Genomic DNA, 20,030 nt, shown 5'->3' with positions numbered 1-20,030 from the left:
ATAAATGGAGATTTCTATAGTATCTTAATAGCACCTTACTATAAATAATAGAAAGACAGACCTTAAGGTGCCCATACACGGTGCGATGATCGCACCCGTTATTGGCTGGATTGCATCACGACGCATACGTTTTGCATCAGAAGGCAGTACAAAAAGTATGTGCAGCACATACTTTTTGTACTGTGCGATGAGATGCCCACGGGAGCGCGCATCACATCGCACTGTGAAAACGCACTGTGTATGGGCACCTTAAGACAGGTGACGTTTCTGACATGAAGAAAATCCGTGTGCAACCTACTCGGACTCAGAATTTTCCAATATGTTTGTTGCCTCCTTTCGCAAATGACAAAAATCAGGTCAGTAGCCCCTATATATCGCACCAGCATATGATAAGGCAAATCCACATTCATCACCTACTGTAGCCCAAAGTGAATACAAAGATCTACGTCATTTCTGTTGTCAGATGATGAAGCCACAAGTTACAGCACAGGTGGGTTTGGCCGTGCATATTACACATTCATGTTTTAAGTTTAGGGCAACTAAGTATCATTACTCATTAATGGGCACATAAGGACAAAGGAACATCTAGAACGTGGAATATACAAGATGGATAGGAAAGCATTGCACTCGGTTTATTTAAACCATATCAATTAATATGTTTTTTATTTGCTTAATGGAATTTGCTGATCGTTTTTAGATGTTTCTAAATATATTAAATAGGAAATGTTATTCATGTGTGTTAATAATACCATGTGTGAAAAGAAAATTGGTATGCTAATGTTTGTTGCTATAATATGTTTAATTGTGTGTGTGCCTGGCTAAAATGAAATCCCAGCTTGGCCAGTAATAATAGCAGTTCTGCCTAGACTGGGCTGCTGCTTAGGAGACCATGCTTGCACACAATATGCCCTTAGGAAAGCTTTTCTTTGACATGTAAATGTGCAGTGTTCTCTAGCCCGCCTGTATGGGATTAGTGCAGTGCTTGCTGCAGATGTCCTGTTGTACCATTCACACTAGGACTCCCCTTATGTGAGGATATCTTACTTCATTTGTCTTCAGATGTTTATATCTCCAGAAAACTTCTATGTAAGTAGCATTTTGGAAGTATCTTTTTATATATGATGTAGATGAACTAGTCCAGGAGGGTAATTCAGTATACTTTTATGTGTTGTCATTTGCAAGGCAGATGCATTGTTCTGCCGAGCTGTGTATCACACATTAACACAGCCTTGTTTTACAAACACTGTTAACTGCAACCTAAAGAAAACCAGGATAGGCTAAACCCATTAATAACGTAAGGAAACTAAACAACACGGGACAAGGGGCAGTTACTGCACTAATATGTATTAGATACATACATTACATGAACAATTTGTAAGTACTTTTGTTGGAAATTAGATTATTTAAGGGGATATTTATCAAAGCTCACAGGAATACAATTGTGAGTACCAAGCAATCAACTACTGACATTATTCAAACAAAACCTGTAAAATGTAAGGTAGAAACTAATTGGCTATAATCAGGGCTATTTTTCTGCAGGCTCCAGCAGGAACTGAGGCCCTTATTCTAGTTCACTCTTTCTGACAAAATATTTCTTAGATGGACAAAACCATGTGCACTGCAGGTGTAAAACCCCACCCAAATCTAATTATCTCTGCACAAGTAACACCTGCCTCACCTGCAGTGCACATGGTTTTGTCCATCTAAGAAATATTTTGTCAGAGTGAACTAGAATAAGGGCCACAGTTCCTGCTGGAGCCTGCAGAAAAATAGCCCTGGCTATAATTATTTATTTATTTGTTCAGTTATTTCTATAGCACATACATATTCCGCAGCGCTTTACAGAGAATATTTGAACATTCACATCACTCTCTTCCCCAGTGGAGCTTACAATCTATATTCCCTATAGCATGTACACGCACATAGACACACTCATTCTAGGGTTAATTTTGTTAGGTTAATTGACTCCCAACAAAATTAACCCATCAGTATGTTTTTGGATTGTGGGAGGAAACTGGAGTACCCAGAGGAAACTGGAGCACCCGGGGAGAATATACAAACTCCGCACAGTTAAGGCCATGCTGGGAATCACACCCATGAGCTCATCGCTGTGAGGCAGTCATGCTAACCATTACACCATCCGTACTGCCCCTATACTTTATCTCTAACAATTGTATCTCTCTCTGAGCTTTGGTAAATCCCCACTTTGTAAGTAAAACAGTTTGCAGAATTTGATGGCAAATAATGGAGCCCTAGTGAGGTTTGCTTCAAATATGAATCTGTTTGACATTGGACTTCTGGCTTCCATAAATGTTTAAATTTTATGTTTCAAATTTACATTCCTGGAATTCTTTGAATGAGAACACTTACATGGGTGGTTTAAGGAGATTTGTTCATTGAAGAATGTATATAGGTTAAGTGTAACAGCTAATTCAATACTGGTTCTTATTACATTGATTTAAGAACTATTATTTTCAGAGGTATCTATGATCTCTGATCAACAAAATTAAGTTTCAATACAAATTCTTGTTACTTATGAAAACCCCAAATATCTAATGGCTATACAGACCTCATCACGTTAATATCTTGTAATAAAAAGCAGGTGTGGGAACGTCATGTCATTTCATACATGGTCCCCTGCTATATAAGCTTGAAGGGAGTTTAAACTATGAGAAATAAAGTAGTGGCCAATCAGCTTGTGCCATATTACAGGTGTTTGAAAAATGACAGTAAATAGCAGTTTGGTTGGTAATTTAATGTTCTTATCTTTCTTCAAACGTTGATAAATACCTTCAGTGCTGCTCCTTTGTACTGACTGGTTGAATGTGTGCAGGGCCAGCTCTACCATAAATCCACTTTAGGCAGCTGCCTAGGGTGCCATGATCTGGGTGGGTACACCACCAAGTCTGCCAATCACAAAATGAAGGTTGTCTACTAGGAAGACATCCTTGTTGTACTTAATACAGGTGATGGCTGTGGAACTTCTAAGATGCCACCTCCACACTTTCACTTGAGGGGCTCGAAAGTCGGTTTTGGTGTCAGAGTGAAGTTTTGCCTAGGGTGCCAAGAAGTCTCTCACCCTCCCTGAATGTGGGTGTGCTATTATATTCAACTAGTTAGCATCAGTGACTATGCGCAATATTAGAATTGTTCCGTCAAGGGTAATCTAGTGGCCATCGGCACACAAAACAATAGAGGTGAGGAGCAGCGTTTGCCTTTTTATTATATAGGACACCTAAACCTATATGACCTGCAGTTGTCAAAAGAAAAAAAAATCCAAATTGTTAGATCTTAAATAAGCCAGAAACTATGCTATGGACTGATTTAATGAACAATGAATCTTTCTGGCCAAAAAGCAAAAGATACATTGGTAAAGCATTTAAAAATAACTTTAACCATTAATCATGGACGTAGTGTTATGTGCTTTGGTGTTGGGCAGTAGCCTGTGGCTCAAAAAATATTCTCCCGTGGATGCAAGAATAATTGAGGCTACATTTCAGCAACTGCTACATGTTCGCATCACAGCATGAAGAAATTTATATATAAAATAAAGCTGGTTGACATATTAAATGATTTTACTGAGAGTCATCTGCTGCTGGGCTACGCGGGTGGGGGGAGCTGGACGGCAGTGTTCTCAGATAGCCAGGCAGGGGAGCCAAGTTTAAAAAATCCCATACAAATGAATGGGAGGCCGCTGATCTGCCCCACCTGCTGGGTATGGATCATTAGATCACCAGCATTATGATTGACAAGCATTAAGTCGACATGCATTTAGATCGACATGAGTGAAGGTCGACATGCAGGAATGTTGACACGATTTTAGGAGGTAATGGGTAAGGTCGACATGGGTAAGGTCGACATGTTTTTTTTTTTTTACTGGAATGTCAACTGCGCTTGCCATGCTTCGGGCACGGTGCCTCACTACAATCGGCACACTATTTTATTCTCCCACCATGCCCTAGTTTATGGTAGGGCATGAAATACCACCTATTGGCACCTTTTGGCCCAAAAAACACCATAACGACCTAATGACCCTGTCAACCTTACCCATGTCGACCTAATGACCCTGTCGACTTAACACATGTCGACTTTAAGTCATGTAGACCTTCCCGCATGTTGACCTTAAGTCATGTTGACCTAATGGTGTCGACCTAATGCTTGTCGACCATCATGCTGGTGACCCAATGACCGTATCCCCCTGCAGTGCACATGGTTTTGCCCATTAGCAAACCAAATGTGCTTCGCAAACCAACCTGAATCACCCCCTAAGTTGGCTGTATCAGAAAGATAACGATCCCAAAGCAACCCTCACAATCACCCATGTAACAATAACAAATGAAAGCTACAGATTTTAGAATGGTTGTCACAGTCCCAATACAGTACTTGTATGATATTGTAAATCTCTGTAGATATCTCAGACACAAAGTACAACCAGGAACAACGACAAATATCTTTGAGTTAAACTCTGTAAGGTACCGTGGGAAAAAAATGTAAACATTTCTAAAGCTAGAATAGATTGACGTTTCACGGGCTCCAGGGATGTGTGATTTCTGACACTCTTACCAAATACTGACTGACATGGTTCCTAAACATTTCCACATGCCTGTCTTTTTATCTTGTTTTAGGTATTTTTGTTCTTTTGCAATCTATTAAAGCAAAAGCAATTAAACGGGCACACATTAGTCATGTTTAAATTTGTTAACAAAAATATAGATCTGGCGCCAGCCCTGCTGCAGGTCACCATTCTCCCAAATCCAGGACTATAGGCACTGGATAATTTGGACAATGTGTAATAGAACGGAAGATGGTGTCTTGCGCTGATAGTTCCGATCCTGTTTTCACAGTATGGGAAATAATAAGTCCTCATGAAGTGTAAATCATTATTCCATTTTGTCCAATTCCCACATGTATTTAAAATAGTTTTTTTTAGCTAAAAGTTTTGTGCATGGGAGTGGGGTAGTGCTGCAGCTTCACCTATCTGCCAATGTGACAATGATTAATGGTGCACTGCTGAGCATCGGGAGCCAAGGCACACTGACTGCATAAGTGTGCAGTGCATTACTGTGAGTTGCAAAAGTCCTCTGAGATTTTGCACAAGAGGTCAGAGGCTGAGTGGCTTGTGCTGAGCTATGATTGGTGGAGCTCATCATATGCTTTTCAGATCCATGGAGGACAGCAGCAGCAGCTGACTCGTCATGGGAGGGTTTTTAATCAGAGACAGCGCTGAGCATGTCAGGGATCCTACAGAGTAGGTACAGTGGGACAAACACAGGCTTTTCAGGCTGTATTTTTATATATATAATATATACGATTCCAAAGGAAAGAATGACACTCAGGAGGCAAATGACGATACAAAGAAAGCAAGTATATTGACAATATACTTGCTTTCTTTGTATCGTCATTTGCCTCCTGAGTGCCATTCTTTCCTTTGGAATCGTGTATTGCTCATCTTTGGGCACCGGGGACCGTTGTTGCTTACACTGAGTGCCGGCAGTTTTGGAATATATATATATATATATATATATATATATATATATATATATATATATATATATATATATATATATATATATATATATATATATATATATATATATATATATATATATATATATATATAGAATCCAAGGTAGACAGATGGCACTCGGAGACTTGTACTTAGGTGGTAAAAAATGAGGTGCTCTTTAATCCAGCATTCGGCGACGTTTCGGGGACTATGTCCCCTTCATCAGGATACAAATTACAAGTGACATACAGTGGACTTAAATACTGACACTTACCAATCGGCGTCTTCCCTTCTCCCGCCCGTGGTGCACGCCGTCCGTCCGCGGTCTTCGTACTTCCGGGGTCTGAGACCCTCCAGTCAGCGGAAGTGACGTCTTCCCGGACGCCGGATGTTTCCACAATGACGCTAGGGGGAGATCACCTTGGCAACCTGTATAAACGAAAACATTATAACGTGAACAACAAATAGCGTAGTGTAAGAGGGCCGATCCGCCCATGATAACTAACGTAGTGCTGCTTTTCTAAGCTGGTTATATTATTGCTCGTGCATTGGCTCTAATAAAAATCAACATCTGTGAAAAAAACAAACAACAACCGTGATAAAAAAGTGACGCGCGTTTAAAAACTGTGCTGCTGCCTGGTCATTAATGATATCATTAGATGCAACTGCGTGTGTCATGGTATGTTAAAATTGCTCCTAGCTTATTTTAACTCTGCTTCCCAGTTACCCATACTAACTCAGAACTGCAGCTGAATCAGGAATGATACTTATGGGCTACGTTGCTGGACTATGTGTTTACTGGACTCATTATAAGAAATGGATCAGACCTAAGGACTCGTTTAGTCCCTTGGGCTTCAACGTGTCTAGCCGGAAGATCCATCTTGCTTCGAGTTGCAAAAGTTGTTTGGACCTATCGCCTCCCCTCAATGTACTAGGTACATGATCGATTGCCTTATATTGCAGGGTGGCCATGCCATGGCGTTGTTCTGCAAAATGCCTGGCAACAGGCTGATCTCCTGTGCCGGTTGCCAGTGCTGCCCTGATGGCAGTCCTATGTTGGGCCATGCGTGTTTTTAACTGACATTCAGTTTTCCCCACATAGTATAATCCGCAGGGACATACTATTACATACACTACATATTTAGTGCTGCATGTGAGGGGCCACTTGATTTCCTGTTTTTTGCCGTTATGTGGGTGGAGGATGTAGCTGCCTGTCATCAGATAGTTACACGTCGTGCAGCCTAAACATCGATAACACCCATTTTTGCGGCTCAAAAAGTGTGTGCTAGCTGCCTTTTTAAATTTACTTATGTCCGTCTTTACTACCATGTCCCTGATGCTCTTGCTTCGTGTAAAGCTGGACATGATTCTTTTATCTTTTAAGGACTTGAGATCTGGGTCTGTGGATATGAGGGGCCATAATTTTTTGGCTTTTTTATCAATTCTCTCGCTGTTGGCACTGTATTGGTGTACCCATGGGAATGGTTCTTTTTTGCTGGTTCCTGCCCGGTTTTTATTCCCCTCAAGGATCTCCTGTCTGGGGATAGCTAGTGCCTTGTCCCTGGCCTGGATCAGCTCTTTCCTAGGGTACCCCCTTGCGGCAAGTTTGTCTACCATCTCTTCCAGTTGGATTTTTGTGGTGGTTGGATCACTGTTGGACCGTACTACCCTAAGTAGTTGTGAGAATGGGAGACCTTTAATTGTGGCCTTGGGGTGAAAACTCTCGTGTCTGAGGATCGAATTCCTGTCTGTGGGCTTAGTATATAACTTGGTGTTTATCTTGCCCTCTTTTAGCGAGATTTGCAAATCCAGGTAGAAAATGGATTCCCTGCTGGTTTGGTACGTGAATTTTATGGGACTTGGGGAGATGTTGTGGGCCGTTATGACCTGCTCTACGGAGACCGCGGACGGACGGCGTGCACCACGGGCGGGAGAAGGGAAGACGCCGATTGGTAAGTGTCAGTATTTAAGTCCACTGTATGTCACTTGTAATTTGTATCCTGATGAAGGGGACATAGTCCCCGAAACGTCGCCGAATGCTGGATTAAAGAGCACCTCATTTTTTACCACCTAAGTACAAGTCTCCGAGTGCCATCTGTCTACCTTGGATTCTATATTAGCCACCCTTTCGTGACTGCAGGGAGGCACCGGAGCCAGAGATCCCCAAGGGGGAGCAGGAGTGCCGGGAGAATACAGCAACACTATATATATATATATATATATATATATATATATATATCTATCACTGTCGAACTAATGACCTGTCGACCTAACGACCTCTTGACCTAGAATTATGTCGACCTTTTCCCATGTTTACCTAATGGTGTCGACATAATGACTGTCAACCATTATGCAGTAGACAAAATAACCTCATCCCATATATATATATATGTGTGTGTGTGTGTAAAAAAAAGGCAGAAGAGGAGCGCACAATGAGCAGTAAATCAACAAAGCTTTACTAAGGGTAAAAAGCTCACATACATATCAGTAAGGAATCATCAACATAGAACGCGTTCACTGCTTAAGCTGTAGTAGCGACTGTCCAGAATGTATCACCGGCACCCAAAGGAACGCGGCTGGACGCTGATCAGCATACAAGAAAATCAACACCAACATCTTTCATGCAGAGCTGTTGACCTGAACACTTGTCTGGAAAGGCACTTCAACTATACAAGGACCCAATAACCTGCTTGTTAGGAATGGGTGCCGGACAGTTTCCCGACAGTTGGGATCCCGATAGTCAAAACCCTGACACTCTGGGTCCCGACGGCCACTGGCTTTTCTCCCTCGTGGGGGTCCACGACCCCCATAGAAGGAGAATAGCATAGGTGGGGAGCTAAGCTCGCCACCGTGCCCACAGCGTGGCTAGCGCAGCGAGCCCGCAAGGGGCTTTGTTGCGCTTGCCATGCTGTCTGAGTCTGGCCAGTCGGGATCCTGACGTCGGGCTAATGACTGTCTGGATCCCCACTGTCGGGACCATACACCACACCCGTTAGGAATAATTGCTTATGAAATGTTGTCTGAAGTAATTCTTGTTATTCGTCCTGCCGAGCTGCTCTGTCCGGTGTTGATGTTCCTGTATGCTGATCAGCGTCCAGCCGCCAACATCCAGCCGCGTTCCTTTTGGCTTACTCCGGCCCTGGGTATCCCTTAGTATATTAGTGACACGGCTTCCCTGCTGCTAGCGACCATATCAGCCAGGACCCCCACTCATTTATTGGTGCCCCCTTTGCCTAATAACCCCCCCACACACACACACACACACACACACACACACACAAATACACAAACACACACATGTAACATGCAATGCAAGCGTGATATAAATGGGGGCCTCATTCTTAATAAGAGGGTCTGTAATTATTGAAATAAACAACTAAATAAATAAATGTAAAATCACCAGTGGGACTACATATCCCAGCATGCCCTGCCACAGTTTTGCTACCAGGGCATGCTAAAAATGTGTTAGACACATGGGAATTTTAAGAGAGGAGGAAGCCTGTGTGCAGCCTCCTCTGTCCAGACCCCTTGCTCTCTGTTGGTAGTGCTGCAGTATTGCAGTGCCTGAGGCTGGTCTGCCTATCCCTACATTCCTGCCACCATTCAATGAATCTCTACATTTCTGTTATCAATAATTGATGACCTATTGTCATCAATTTTGTCTTATTATTGTTTAAACAACTAACCATGGTATCACAAACCACATCAGCCTCTACAGAGTTTATGGGAAGCAGTTTTTTTTTTCCTTTTAAGATGAGCACATTTTCCCATGTTTTATGAATACATGGCTGTTTGTTTGTTTTTTTGTTTAGTTTTTTTACATCGTTGAAGGTACTTCTGAGGGGTATTGTACACATAGCAGATGTAGTGAGCCAGTGGGAAACATAATCTTTCACAGAATCCATAGTAATTTATACTAACTGACAGAGGTTTCTGCGTTGCCATCTGCCTGCCTAGTGCACACTATCCAGTCTCACACTGTCTTCTTTTGCTAGTTTAAACACAGCCTCCAATCCACTGTATGGTCTCATAGAGAGTGCCTCTAAAACTCATTATCATCCTGTACTGTCTATTGTTTGTTCAATTTTGTTGACCACTAACATTTTATTGATATATATATATAAAATGTAGACATTTTTAGGAGACTTAACTCCCATACACATGGGGCGACCTTTCCTCTGTGCTGAGCGATGGGCTTAAGCACGATCGCTCAGCACACAAGGCTGTACACCTACGATGCACCACACAATCATGTGTGCTGAGCGGGGCTTCACCTATTGTTTATAGGCAAAGCCCCGCAATCAGGTAAGCCAGTGCGAACACTGTGGGCAATAACGACATACGGAACTGCGCATCACTATCACTGCAGGGCATACACCCTTTAAGCTTTATTTTCTATGCAAGAATACATGGTGCATATTGTTTCCAGGTCTTGTGCAATTTGAATATATGATTAAGATGTGATCATCACAATTGGCATATTGTGCCAGAGAATGTACCGTATTCTCTTCTATATATACATTTCTGTTCTGATAAAATGTTGTCATCCTTAACACCTCACCCACGTAAAACTTTCATTGTGCGCCTAGTGACCATGTGCTATGACTAAGAAACCCAGGAGGCAGACCATCAGCCATTTCTCTTGTCTTCTGGTAACCATGGCTACCATACCATGGTTACCAGAAGGCAAGCTTACTGCTAAGGCTGACTAAATATAAAAATAGCATTAGGTAATAAATGGTCCTATTGTACAGTTAGTATCTCCCTTTTGTGATAAACAAAATAAGATTAATTAGAGCATCATGTGCAATTTAAGAAAATAAAAAAAACAATGTGCTGAAAAATGTTAACAACAATGTTTAAAACCATAAGACCGACATATGCAACTGGATACTAAGGGGTTTATCTACTAAGATGGGACGTTGCCATGGGCAACCAATCAGATTCTATCTATTATCTTTTAAAAGTCAATTCTGATTGGCTGCTGTGAGCAACATCCCATCTACAATAGAACTCCTATCTAATGCTGGTCAGATATTCGAACAAACAGCATCCGATTTCAGTCGTCTCACAATTTCCCATCAACTCCCCAGCCGCTCCCTTGCAGTCCCAGACTCACGGTTTGTTGCATTTTACACACTGTTTACTAACAATGTATTTATGATCTGCACCCTTTCTTGACAGATCATAGGAAGTACAGCACCTAAGATCATAGGATCCATCTCACGGCTGGTGCATGTGCACAGAAAACAACATGCACTGCATTGTAAGAGCCATTAAAATCATGCATTCGTACCTCAGATCCTTTCTTATGTATGGCCAGCATTAGTAAATTTACCCCCGAGAGATAGCAGGTTGTTTTTCTGTCTATGGCAATATGCAAACACTGACATATCACATATGTGTACATGTTGCTAAATGTAAATAGGCAGTACGGATGGTGTAAGGATTAGCATTACTGCCTCACAGTGCTGAGGTCATGGGTTCAATTCCCACCATTGCCATAACTGTGTGGAGTTTTTATATTCTCCCTGTGCTTGCGTGGGTTTCCTCCGGGTACTCCAGTTTCCTCCCACAATCCAAAAATATACTGGTAGGCTAATTGGCTCCCAACAAAAAAATTAACCATAGAATGTCTGTGTGCGCGTGTGCATGTGGTAGGGAATATAGATTGTAAGCTCCACTGGGGCAGGGACTGATGTGAGTGTTCAAATATTCTCTGTGAAGCGCTGTGGAATATGTATGCGCTATATAAGAAACTGTTAATAAATAATATATTCAACTTGCAGATCCACATGGCTAGTATTAAGAGGAACATATTTGTCTAATGGTGTGTACACATGGTCGACAGCCATGCTATTCGATCCTGATGTGATCGCATAGCAAGCCAAAAGACATGTATGCAATTTTGACTATAGAGTACAGATCTGTATTATATAGTCAATGCAGCCCTTTCTATCTGGCTTCGATTTGTGCTGTACAGGAGCACGCATCGGGATCGAAAGGTTAAAAAACCTGTGCAATAACCATAAAATCTATGTTCGATCCCGATGTGATTTGGACTATATAGTCGAAATTGTAGGCGATCTTGTACCATGTGCACACACCATAATAGTAACCTAATTCATAGTAAAGAGAAGCACTATTTCCTGATAAGTGGCTCATGACAATAAACAAAATGCTATTGTTTAAAACTATTGTGCAGGGAATCTATTGATTAAAATCAAATGCCAGATATATTGAAATAGTAAAACAATCAAAGTCTGCATTCAGATGAAATAGACCTAATGCAAATCTAAACTGGCATACCAGTATAACTGGAAGCTACGTTAATGAGGATGACTCATTTTGTCTTATAATTGCTTAATAAAATGCAGACTGACATGCGGAAAAAGAATCTGCATTTAATTCCAATAATGTACACAATTTGATTTAGCTTAATTTCATTTAGCACTTTCCTTAATGGACCTTTTTTCAGGGAGTGGAAGACCAGAATGTTTTTCTATTGCCACTTATTGCAGATAGAAAATCATTTTTCATCCAATTTCCTTATAAAATATTGCTGGGTTAGCTGAGTGATACTCCTCTCCCCATTGCTACTAGTTGGCAGACCTCTCCAGCAGTCACTCTGGTGTGCTTTGGCAGTGCACATGCAGTGTGTTATGGTTTTCAGTTGCAAGATGTACTGCTAGAGTACCTTGAGGACAGACTTTGTGAAATACTGTTTTAGGAGCATAGCCAATTAGGTGGGAGATGCTCTAAATAAAAAATGTGGTAAAAAAAACCCGTTATCTATGTTTTAGTGCATTTGCGCATACTCTAAAGCCCGCATGACAAAGTAATACATTTCTTGTAAATCAAATACTCTTTTTATGACAAAGTGCATGTGAATAAACTATTCATAAAAAGGAATAACTAAATCTAATTTAAAAAAGTGACACAGACGTATGTTAGTGACTTCATTAATAATATCATTCATTTATAAAGTGAATAACACTTTAAGAATATAATAATAGTAATAATAATAATGTCTTAAGAAAAAAAAAAACAAGTTCACAAATGTCCTTAACCTAATTAAAAGCAGTGAATATATATTTTTATGTGAGGAAAAAGTACGGGCAGTACGGATGGTGTAATGGTTAGCATTACTGCCTCACAGCACTGAGGTCATGGGTTTAATTCCCACCATGGCTCTAACTGTGCAGAGTTTGTATATTCTCTCCGTACTTGCGTGGGTTTACTCGGGACACTCCGGTTTCCTCCCACAATCCCAAAATATACAGGTAGGTTAATTGGCTTCCAACAAAAATTAACCCGAGAATGTCTGTGTGCATGTACATTTCGTAGGGAATATAGATTGTAAGCTCCACTGGGGCAGGGACTGATGTGAATGTTCAAATATTCTCTGTAAAGCGCTGCGGAATATGTGTGCGCTATATAAGAAACTGTTAATAAATAATAAATATTATGTGAGAAAAATACGGATAGTATAATTGTAAAATGATTGATATTGCTAATTCATATCAATTAGCAATAAAGCGCACCACATTAATTATTTTTGTTAAATTTCGGGATTTAGCCAGATGGGTGAGCGGTGCAAGATGTGTGCTGTTGCCAGCGGTTAAATGCTCTGGCAACTGCAATTCACACCCGTAACCAATTATGTAATAAATTGTATTTCATTGCATTACAGTGAGTTATATTGTCATGAGCTCTGCTTCCCAGGACAGCTTTTCTTTCAATCTCTCCATGTACCCCACACAGTAAAATAACTTGCAGTTATGTATGACGGTGTAATCCAAAGCCAAACTCTGAGCAGCTAAGCTTCTTGAAGTTTGGTACTGTGTATGGGGATCAGATCATAGTCCCCACAAATCATAATGGGAGCCGTAATCTGTACCAATAGTAAAGTTCCATACACACTGGGCGACTTTCAGCTGAAAGCAGCTCAGTTTACTTGTTTGAGCTGCTTTCAGCTTGAAAGACACCCAGTGTGTACGGGGCAGCGATGAGTGGTGAGTGCTGACATGCGCTCCCACATCATCGTTGGCCCTGCCGCTCATCTGCTGGTATTAACAGCAGATGAGCAAAGGAGTGGACAGCTTTCCATAGCGCCGCCCACCCCGGGAAAAATCGGCAAAATGGGCAAAAAACAATCAGTGTGTATGAGTGTTTTCAGCCCAGTGATTTTACCCATAATCTTTATCCATACATGCTGGGCAAAAACACCCAGTGTGCATGGACCTTTAGTCTTTTGCAGGAGACCTATGACATCGCTAAAGTTCTACGGTAGCAAGCATCATTAACAAAATAATGTGTACACACTATGAGATATGTACGAATATATAGCGCTAGCGATGGACATTAGCGTGGATATACTTTCATATATTATCTAGTATGTATGCACCTTTAGCCTAGGATCAGTGACTCCTCTTTCCAGCAATACAGGGTCCCAGATCTGAATGTGTTTTAAGTAAACAAAGATTGCTTCTGTTACACCTGACCTGATAATGTAATTATTGATGTATAGACTTGTTCTTTTTAAGTCAACATTATAAAAAAAAAAATTAAAACTGTGGGAAACCACAAGTCGACCTTGCCCATGTCGACCTAATGCTTGTGTCGACCTAGACCCATGTCGATCTTTCAGCATGTCAACCTAATGGTGTTTACCCAATGTTTGTTGACCAACTTCTTGTAGACCTAATGATCCATACCCGCTCCGCACGGAGTCCAGCGTACGGGGCTTAACATAGATGCATCATCTACATTGTAACAGCTAACCTAACACAATTGCATATGTATCCAATATTAAGGTTGGTTCAAACACAGTATGGGGGAGAGCAGCAATATGCTATGGAGAATGAGTTACATAGGGGGACATGGGGATAAAAAGTAAATATTCAACAGGTTTTGTTGTGATGGGAAATGAGGCATAACTACATTCATTGTCCCAGACCTCTCATTTCTCAGTCACCTTGGTTATATTTAATGTTATGTTTTACTTTATTTTGCAAATGTAATAGTAGTTTGTATTGTGTGTATCTGTCTTTTCTATACCTCTTTCGCACTGCAGCTATAACACGGTAATTGACAATTTTTAAGCGTGTCAACCCAGTTCTAGGTGCAGTGTGAAAGCTCCGTAGTCAAAATACCGGGTAAAAAAACCCCAGCAATTGAAACCGTGTTAAAGAAGGATCCTACACGGTTGAAAGCCTCAGACCTGGTATTTTGAACACATGACTGTGCCACAGAAGGTGATAGGCTGTCTCCCTGCCTGATGACACAGTCCTGAATCAGGAAACAAGATAAATAGAATTGGAAGTAGTGGAGAAGCATTGCTGGCATATTTCTACACTACAGAACATACAATTATAGCAACATGGACTGATGAGGAGGGGAGGGAAATATGAGGAGTGGAGGGAAATGCTTATATATAAATACAATGGTTGGGTGCTCAGCAATTTGGCAATGAAGATTTTCCTCGATAAGTTGCCGGGTACCTTCCCCTGTTGGTTAGATATATAAGGGAGGTTGGGCGGCAGAGGCGTAACTCTGGGAGGCAAGGGAGTCATCTGCCTCATGGCTCCTGCTCCAAAGGGGGCACCTCTCCTCTCCTGCAAGTTTTAGTCAGTTCATTGTAAGTCAATATAGCTTTTGTGGCTGACCATAGATCTCACACTGTCTTTATTTTAAACATAATATACATAACATGCATTGCATACATACATACATACATACATACATACATACATACATACATACATACATACATATATTTATATAAGGCGCTATGTGTGTATGTGTTGGGTGGGTGGGGGGCACCAATATTTATCTTGCCCCGGGCAACTGGAACAAACTTACGCCTCTGTTGGGCGGCACTCTCGGACCTTCAGAGGTGTGAGGTGTAGAATAAGGGACCTCACAGTCAGGTAGTGATACAACGTTTCGATGTTTAATCGTCTTCAGGTACATATATATATGTGTGTGTGTGTGTGTGTGTGTGTGTGTGTGTGTGTATGTGTATATATATATATATATATATATATATATATATATATATATATGTATATGTATATATATATATATATATATATATATATATATATATATATATATATATATATATATATATATATATATATATATATATATATATATATAGCTATAATACAAACATGTGAGCCATAAAAGTCCATTCCAAATGACATTATACGGTTTTCGATGGGTGAATCGGATTCAGTAATAACCCAGTTAATAAACTGGCTCCACAATGCGATGTGAAATGGGTTTAGCTTGCTCAGACCCATTTCAGAAATGTATTCAAATACCCTGCCTGTCCATGAGAGTATAATGATGCAGCTGCGTGTCAGTGTTGATCCGCTGGCCGAGTGACAGCGGCGCCAGGTATCAGCGGCGGATGTGAAGTACAGAGAGCAGCACATCGCGCCTCCCTGCTTCCTCAAATCCTCAGAGTGACGTACGGAAGTAGCGTCCAGCGCCGGCATATAGCCACTACAATCTGCCCGTTTCGCGGCGGACAGGGGTGAATTTAAGAGGGGGGGGTGGCAACCGTGGCACCAAGTCATTGCTGCAGCTGCCAAATACAGAGCAGCTGCAGCAGCATAGCTGGAAGCTGAGAAGCTCCGCATCCTCCCGCTCTGCAAGGTGCGTCCTTCTCCTTTCTTCCAGCTTCTCTCCCAGCGTGGCGGCGGTGGCTTCTCCACAGAGACCGACAGCAGGCTCCCACACAGTGAGGTGAGCGGGCACGGGGACAATTGTGTGGCTGCAAGAGGGAGGGATTGAACGTGACGGATATGAATCCCGGAGATGATTAAAAAGGAAGCTGCCTTGCTGTATTGCAGTGTCTGGGACTTTGTATATAAGACATGCTGTGCCTCAGGGGATAGAGGGAGAAGAGGCTGTCTGTGCAGATAAATCTACCCTCCCCTCGCCCACAGCCTAACCCTAACCTTCCTCCCCTCCCACAGCCAACCCTCTCCTCCCATAGCTTGAACCCTGACCTTCCCTCCTGCACCCTAAAGCTAACCTCCCTCCCCTCAATCAACCTAACCCTAAACCCTCCCTTCCCTCCCACAGCCTAATCCATGACCTTCGCTTCCATACACTAAACCCTAACCTACTCTACCACAGCCTAAACCCCAACATTCCAGCCAGCAATTTAAATCCTGACCTTCCTTTCTGCAGCCTAAACCCTAACCTTTCCTCCCGTATCCTAAAAATCTCCCGCAGCCTAAACCCTGACCATACCTCTCGCAGCCTAATCCCTGACCTTCCATCTCAAAGCCTAATCCCTGACCTTCCATCTCACAGCCTAATCCCTGACCTTCCACCTCACAGCCTAATCCCTGACCTTCCATCTCACAGCCTAATCCCTGACCTTCCATCTCACAGCCTAATCACTGACCTTCCATCTCACAGCCTAATCCCTGACCTTCCATCTCACAGCCTAATCCCTGACCTTCCATCTCACAGCCTAATCCCTGACCTTCCATCTCACAGCCTAATCCCTGACCTTCCACCTCACAGCCTAATCTTTCCTCAAAACCCTCCCGCAGCCTAAACGCTAACCTCCCCTAAATATAATCTTTCCTCCTGCAGCCTAAATCCTAACAACTGTAGGTGGACACTACATATTCTCAGCAGATGTAAGGTGCCACATCAGCAGTCCCCCATCTGGCTACACCCCCACAACCATGCTTCCCATTATCACGGTGCCCCCCATGTATTTTTTTCCTGGATCCGCCTCTGGTGGCAGGGGTGGGACAAAATTACGCATGGCATGGTGGGAGCGTCCACGCGAGGGGGGAGAGAAAATGGAGGAGGAGGAGGAGGAGGAGGAGCAGCAGCAGCAGCTGAAGGGGGCATTTTAATAGCTGGCGAAGGGTGCAAATTACTGTAGCAGCAGTGTTTAAATGCCGGCAATGGTAGCCCACCACGCATGCCAAATGCCTGTTTCACAGAATAGTGCTTGCTACAGTATTTTATGGGGTGGCTAACACTGTTGGGTGATAAATCTGTGTCGTAAAGCGCAGCACTATGGGGGAAGGGCTGTGACTATTATATATATATATATATATATATTATATATATATTTTTTTTAATAATTAAATCGGGGGAGGGGGCGCAAGAGACTTTTTTGGCTGGGGGGCGCAAAATTTCAAGCTACGCCACTGGGGTTAGAGCAGGGTTTGCGATGTGAGAGCAGTATAAATATACTTGATTCCCAATGTAGTTACTATAGTTATCTTGTGAAATGAATCAGACACCCACTGATCACCAAGAACTGGTGTAGGCTCTGGAATTTCTGTCTGGCATTGAAACTCCGATAAGCTGCCAAATAACATAACTGCTGAGGTTTGGCAGGATCCTGTTGCATCTGCTATAGCTTCCCATTACAGCTTGGTTCTGAGGAAAATAGCCATGAAAGAGTATTTATGCTGTATTCAGTACATACATTTACCATAGAAGTAATAGTGGTTACAATGTTTGATTCATTGTACAAAATTGCATTACTTTCCACCATCAGTTCCACATATGTCTTTTGGTATTAACCCCTTCACGACATTTGACGTATATATACGTCATGGTCGGGAAGTACTTCCCGACACATGACGTATATATACGTCATGACTTCTAACTGTCACTGCGTCTAGAGACGCAGTGACAGTTAGGTGATGTCTGCTGTCCCTGACAGCAGACATCCCCCCTCGCCGCCCAGGGGGGGCAGGGGTGCCCCCCCCGGTCGGCGATCGCTGTGATTGGCTGTTCAAATCTGAACAGCCATTCACAGCGTTTCCTGTGTTACCGGCGGCTAAGCCGCTCGGTAACACAGGGATCGGTGGTGATCGGTGCTGTCAGGTACAGCACCGATCACCACCGATGTGCAGCCCACCCCTCGCACCCGCCGGGCACTCACCCGGCAGCAGCAGCGGCTCCAACGGCTCCCCCGGAGCGTCTGGAGCGCACGCAGCGCTGCCCTCCTCCCCCCTCCCCCCCGCAGCAGCAGCAGCAGCATCAAGCTGCTGAAAAAGGTTTACAATAAAATACAGTATATGCACTGAAAATATATGTATATATATATATATATATATATATATATATATATATATATACATACACACACACATATATATATATATATATATATATATATATGTGTGTGTGTGTGTATATATATGTATATATATAAATATATATATATATACATATATACACACATATATATATATTTATATATATATATATATGTGTGTGTGTGTGTGTGTGTGTGTGTGTGTGTGTGTATACCCCACCGATCGCCAGCCCCCCCCCCCCCCCCACCCGGCAGCCCCCCTCCCTCCCACCCACCCGGCTGCCGCAGCGCCAGCACCCCTCCCACCCCCCCGCCAGCCGCAGCGCCAGCCCCCCTCCCAAAGCTGGTGACTAAAATGGGGTCACTTGTGGGGGGTTTCCACTGTATTGGTGCTTCGGGGGTCTTGCTAATGCGACATAGCACCCACCATTCATTCCGCCACCAAAAATCACTCCTTCCCTTCTGAGTCCTGCCATGCACCCAACTGGTATTTTTTGGTCACACGTGAGGCATTGCCGTACTCGGGAGAAATTGGGGCACAGATTTTGGGGTGCTTTGTCTCCTTCATTCCTTGTGAAAATAAAAAATTTTGAGCCAGAACTGCATTTTTCTGTAAAAAATTACATTTTTTTACACAAAAATGCAGATCTGGCTCAAAATTTTTCATTTTCACAAGGAATGAAGGAGACAAAGCACCCCAAAATCTGTGCCCCAATTTCTCCCGAGTACGGCAATGCCTCATGTGTGACCAAAAAATACCAGTTGGGTGCATGGCAGGACTCAGAAGGGAAGGAGTGATTTTTGGATTTTGCAGCACAGATTCTGGTTGAATGACCCCCGAAACACCCATACAGTGGAACCCCCCCACAAGTGACCCCATTTTGCAAACTACACCCTTCAGGGAATTCATCAAGGGGTATAGTGTACATTTCAAACCCCCCGGGGTTTCACCAATTTTGATACAACTGAGCTGTGAAAATGAAAAATTAATTTTTTTTCATTTTCACTGCCCAGTTGTACCACAATTGGTGAAACCCCTGGGGGTTTGAAATGTACACTATACCCCTAGATGAATTCCCTGAAGGGTGTAGTTTGCAAAATGGGGTCACTTGTGGGGGGGTACCTAACTTTTAGCATCTTATGGTGCCTAGAAACCTACATGGTGCCTAAAAAATAATCTCATAAAAAGGAGGCTCCAAAATCAAGTAGGTGCTCCTTCTATTATGAAGCCTGTGGTTTGGTCACCGTGCACACTAGGGCCACATATAGGATATTTATGAAAACCAAAGAATTGGGGGAATCAATTTTTAGTCACATTTCTCTAGTAAAATCTACTGTGTTCCTTAGAAAAATGTATTAAAATTGCAAATCTGCAAAAAAAATGAAATTTTGAAATTTCACCTACACTTTCTTTTAATTCCTGTGAAA

The 20,030-nt window shown here is 42.3% G+C and overlaps 1 protein-coding gene across 4 annotated transcripts in view; it reads left to right on the top strand.

Moving 5' to 3' along the window:
* Window positions 1–20,030, top strand: part of ANKRD6 (ankyrin repeat domain 6) — a 153,226-nt gene that overhangs the window by 13,317 nt on the left and 119,879 nt on the right. Inside the window, exon 1 of one of the 4 annotated variants that reach the window (XM_083177053.1) lies at window positions 1,017–1,086. The exons of the other annotated variants lie outside the window; for them this stretch is intronic. The gene's annotated coding sequence lies outside the window, so the exon portion shown is untranslated. Of the gene's footprint in view, window positions 1–1,016; window positions 1,087–20,030 lie in introns of those variants that run through there. 4 annotated transcript variants of the gene reach the window in all.

The sequence above is a fragment of the Crinia signifera genome, chromosome 3, assembly GCF_055691185.1.
Source record: "Crinia signifera chromosome 3, ASM5569118v1, whole genome shotgun sequence".
NCBI classification, from domain to species: Eukaryota; Metazoa; Chordata; class Amphibia; order Anura; family Myobatrachidae; genus Crinia; species Crinia signifera.
This window is presented reverse-complemented; position numbering and strand designations above follow the sequence as displayed.